The sequence below is a fragment of the Nanorana parkeri genome, unplaced genomic scaffold (genome assembly GCF_000935625.1).
Source record: "Nanorana parkeri isolate BGI_ZX_2015 unplaced genomic scaffold, ASM93562v1 scaffold901, whole genome shotgun sequence".
NCBI classification, from domain to species: Eukaryota; Metazoa; Chordata; class Amphibia; order Anura; family Dicroglossidae; genus Nanorana; species Nanorana parkeri.
In genome coordinates, this window is record NW_017307169.1 from 207,258 (window position 1) to 212,731 (window position 5,474).

General features: G+C 39.8%; 1 pseudogene; it reads left to right on the forward strand.

Annotated features, from left to right (window-relative positions):
• Positions 1–2,974: 2,974 nt before the first annotated feature.
• Positions 2,975–3,891, forward strand: LOC108794827 (annotated as a pseudogene).
• Positions 3,892–5,474: the final 1,583 nt, after the last annotated feature.

A 5,474-nucleotide genomic window follows, 5' to 3' on the forward strand; every position in this document is an offset into this window, starting at 1 on the left:
TCTATTTTTTTTAAAACTTTTTTGACTGTTTTTCTATTCTTCTCGGTACCACCAATATAGTCGGTGTAGGCTGATTTTAGTCGGTGTACGGCTAAAATCAGCCGTACAAGCCTGAAGTGAATAGCCGAACAGCGTTCGGCTCACTTCACTTTGGGTCGGTTATTCACTCGGCTGCCTACGGCAGCTTTGTGAATAACCCCCTTAGTGTTCTTGTTATTTCCCCCCTTTTCTGTTTCCCTAAAAGGACAATAAACATTATTACCCTAAGATTGCTCTTACTCAAGTTGTCCCTTATATCCACATCTATGATTCAGGGACGTGCGGTCAGGGGAGGCAGGTGAGGCAGAGCCTCATCTGGAATTATGGAGGAAAAAGCTGTCAGCTTCAAGTCTGAAGCTGACAGATTTTTCTCCATTCAGATCGGCATCTAACAGGTTACACAGCAGGGAAATCCTCCCCGCTGTGTAACCTATCATGGATGGAGCGCCTCAGCAGTGATGAGCAAGTGAGGGACAGGGAGGCTCCTCCTTTACACTAGTTTGGGGACGGGTTGGGAGTGGGGCTTCGTCATCAGGCGGGACGGGGCTTCGTCTGACAGGGGGGCGGGACTTCGGCCAGCGAGGGCGGGGCGGGACGGGCTGGGGCGAGGCTGGGGAAATCCTCACCCAGAACAAGAGGTACCGCACATCACTGATAAGATTAACTCAGTATTATTAGAAATTAGTAAGTCCAGTAGAGCATTATCTCTAGTTGGTGTTTCCACCATTTGTCCAATGTACCGGTAGTTGTCTTTAAGACAATGTACGAAGTGATGGGCCTTTGACGATCCAATTATAATAATGTTGGCATGCCTCTCCGCCAACTCTATCTGTCACATAAATTAAAGCTCCTCCTCTTCCCTTATGTTTGGAGGCCTATCGCATATACCCATCAATAATGCACCATTTTTATCACTTGTTCTTATCTGTAGCCACCTGTAGCCCCCAATGCATTGTTGATGCCATTGCGCATATTTACCATTAGATTATTCTTGATGTACATGCATACCCCTCCCCCTCTTCTATCCTTCCAGTCCCGCCGAAGTAAATTGTACCCTTCGATATATGCAGTCCAGTCATGGATGCTCTCAAACCAGGTTTCTGCTATTCACACAAGGTCATACTCTTCCCCAATCAGTAAAAGCTCTAGATCATCTCTTTTGTTTGCTGGACTATTAGCATTTGTAAACATGCCTTTTAGTTTTTTGCTTGTCTTCTGGCTTACATCACTACTAGTTTTAGCCTTATAATTGTCTCTAGTGGCAATCTGCCAGACTCTTTTTATTGGATGATGTTACATTTTCTTCCTTGTTGTCTGCTATCGATTTTGTCCCCTGTCTCACTCCTCTCACACCTGCTCCCTTTTTCTAGTCTATTAACCATCTTCTCCCCCAGCAGAGCTGCACCCTTCCCATTTAGGTGCAGTCCATCCCTGCTGTAGAGCTGGTAGCCGACTGAAAAGTCAGCACGGTTCTCCAAAAACCCAAACCCCTCATGTCTACACCAATTTTTTAGCCATTTGTTTAGCAGTATTAGTTCTCGCTGTCTCTCTGATCTGGCTCTTGGTACTGGCAGTATTTTGGAGAATACCACCTTGGAGGTCCTCTTCTTTTGCCTCTGACCTAGGTCTCTAAAACCTTTTTTGAGGAAACTCCATCTTCATGTCACTTTGTCATTAGTACCGATGTGTACCATAATCACTGGGTCCTCCCCAGCCCCTCCCAGCAATCTGTCCATCTGATCCGCAATGTGCCAAGCCCAAGCTCCTAGTAAACCACATACTGTTCTGAAATCACGATCTTTGTGACAGATTACCCTGTCTACCCTCCTGATCATTGAGTCCCCTGCCACCAATACCTGTCTTTTCTTGCTTGCATTCCTGTTCCCCTCCATACTGGAGCAGTCACTCTCCTGGCAGCTAGAGGAGATATTCTCCAGCACTGCTACCCCAGAACTGATATCCCCAACATTATGCAAACAGGCATATTTATTGGGATGTAAAAATTCTGGACTAGCCTCTAACACTTTTTCCCCTACCCTGTCTTCTAACTGTAACCCAACTACCCACCTCTGGATCCTGCACCTCTATATCACACCTCCCCCCCGCCCTTAATACTGGCCTCAGCCAGTACCTGATGTGTGAAGTCTAAACTTTTCTCCATGTTGGTAATGCTCTTGAGTGTTTCCAGGTGATTTTTTTAGATCCAAGATCTGGGCTTCCAAGCAAACAACTAGCTCACATCAAACACAGCAGCATTTGCCATTGAGCGGGTGCTCAAGAAACGCATGCATGGAGCAAGATGTGCACCTGGTAGCATAACCATTCATGGCAGTCATGACTATTCATTTTTAAAGGGGATGCTCAAGATTATTATTATTATTATTATACAGGATTTATATAGCGCCAATAGTTTGCACAGCGCTTTACAATATAAGGAAGACATTACAGTCACAATACAATTTAAGACAAGATGGTAAGGAGGGCCCTGCCCGTGAGGGCTTACAATCTAAAAGTTTTTTTACTCACTTGTTACTTTGTATTAGAGAATACTTAAAAAAAAAGGAAAACAGTGCTTTACAACTTTATAGTAAAATGATCACTAAAGTACCTTGAATATTCAATACAGATCATATAATCAACAGTAAAATTTTTAACAAAAAAGAAAAACATAGAATAGTTATCGGGTTTTTTATTCCAACACCAAGGTGGCTTTATTGAAAGGAATGAAATAGTAATGATTAGTGAAAGTAGACTTCTGTCTACAGGAAAAAAATCCAAGGTGCAAGAGAACAAAGATTTTTCAAAGCAGCAGTGACAGACATTAAAGGCATAATACACATATTTATGTTTACATAGCCATTGTGCAAAGCATTTTGACATTCTTGCACTCCTTTAATGTTTATTGCAATTATATTTTTCTAAGATATTTCATAGAATGCCTTCAAGAAATGGTACAGTGGTTGTTAAGTTTGTTCTGCTTGGACTTTCCAGTCATCGAAAAACTCAAGTTATTCTTTTTGTTATCTTTTTACTTGTGTATATGATCATCTTGATTGGAAACATTCTCATAATTATACTAATTGTAACAGACATCAAGCTTCATAGTCCTATGTATTTCTTTCTAATAAATCTCTCTTGTTTGGATCTCTGTTTTTCGGGTTCAATAGTACCGAGGATGTTAAGAGATTTGATATCAGGAAAAAATATAATTTCTTATGCAGAGTGTGCAACACAGATGTACATTTCTCTTTCCTTTGGGGAAATTGAGTGTATTCTGCTAGCCATAATGGCATATGATCGTTATGTAGCTATATGTTATCCAATCCATTACATTACACTATCATCATGAGTAAGGTGGCCTGCGTCAGAATAGCTGCTGGTACATGGATATGTGGATTCCTTCTCTCTATTTCTCATGTGACTCTTACACTTAATGCAGAACTTTGTGGGAACAATTAAATAAATCGTGTTCTATGTGAAGTTCCAGAAATTCTGTCTCTGTCATGTGAAAATATTATCTTAGTAGAATTCATTATTTATGTTGTTGGTGTTATTATTTTAATGATTCCTGTTGCATTTATTGTAATGTCATATATTAAAATATTCTTTAGTATATTTAAAATCACATCATCAGCTGGACGTGGCTCTCATATGATAGTTGTAATAATATTTTATGGTTCAGCTATGGCTGCCTACATGAAACCTAGGTCAAGCTCAATACAAGGAACAGATAAAGTTATTGCTATATTTTATTGTATTATAACTCCTATGCTAAATCCTATCATTTATACCTTTTGAAATAATGATGTTAAAGGAGCATTGCGAAAATTTAGAAAAATACATTTCCTCTAAAAATGAGAAAGGTCCCCTTAGACTTTGACTAATTGTACTCCTGCTTACATTTCATAAGGATCAGACAATAACTGCTATGAATATAAGAACCTTCAGACTTCAGAAGGAAACCATGAATAATAAATCTTTGAAGCAAAAGCTTACATAAGTCAATGTAGATTTTTCCAGCCAGTAAATGTGATCACACAAAGTAAGTCTGTGAGAATTTGAAAGGAGTGTTTGGATATTAGATCCAGCAGGCATGTCTGAAACCATCTAGCTTCTAAGGCTGACCATGCATGGGCAGATTTTTCAGAAGATTCAATAGAAAGTATAGATCTTACTGTAAATAAAAAATAGCAACATATATTTTGTGATAATGTATGTATGATTTCTAGGTGATTGGTCACATTTATATATGTACTGTCTATTTACTCAGCACCTGTGTTTCTATCCAGAATATTGCAATGTTTTAGGGTACATTTAACCTTTACTGAAACTTTGCTCAATCTTCCAAAATCCAGTCCATGAAGTGCCTACCTGCCTTATCTCATACTGACCAGATACCCTTTTTTTTACTTTGCTCATTTGCTCAATCCAAACAACATATACAATATATATATTACATGCAGGATTTGACTAAATATTAACACCCAATATTCTCAGTAAACATGTGCGATTCATTTAGTTCCAAATTGAAATTCAGACAAATATCGGCAAATTCAGACGTTCGGATGCATCCACATTTCCGAATGAAAAAATAACAAATTGGAACGTATCCAAATCTTACGATAACGAAAATGTTGGATGCATCCAAATCTTTTTCCAAATGTAATTCTGAATGAATGTATGTTGTTAAACATTAAAAGAAAAAAAAAAGAAAACAGTGTGGAATCCCCTCCCCAATTCATACCAGGCCATTTAGGTCTGGCCAGAATATTAATGCTGATTGACAGCAGGCAGTGGCAGCAATAGCCAGTCTGCTATTGGCCATTTACATTTTCAATAGTCTATAGCAGGATGGCTATTGCTCCGCCCACTGCTTTTCATCAGTCAGGAGAGGAACAGACCTGAGAGAGAAAGATCTCTCTTAGGTCTGCTCCTCTGCTGATTGGCAGAAGGCAGTGGGCAAAGCAATAGCCAGTCTGCTATTGGCTATTGCAATTTAAAATAGCTAATAGCAGAATGACTATTGTGCCCACAGAGGAGCGGACCTGAGAGAAAAAGTTCCTCCTCTGCAGATTGACAGCAGGTAGTGGGCGGCTCCAATAGCCAGCCTGCTATTGGCTATTTTAAGTTTATTTCTTACCTGCTGTAAAAAATCAGTTGGGCGGCGAGCTTAAAAAAAAAGGGGGTTTTTTTCGCCCAGTCGGCATGCTTCAGGATTCCAGGATCAGGACAATTTACGTGGTATACGCTAGATTGATAATGTGGGACCTTTTTTTTTTTTTTATAAAGGAATAGTCAAAGACTGTGTAGTATTTTTGTTTACTATTTGTATTTACTTAGTGAATGAGCAGGGGTCATAACTACCCCTTACTCATTCACTTAGGGGGGCAGCATATGGGTGCCACCTTTACCAAAGGGGCACCCAGATTCCTATG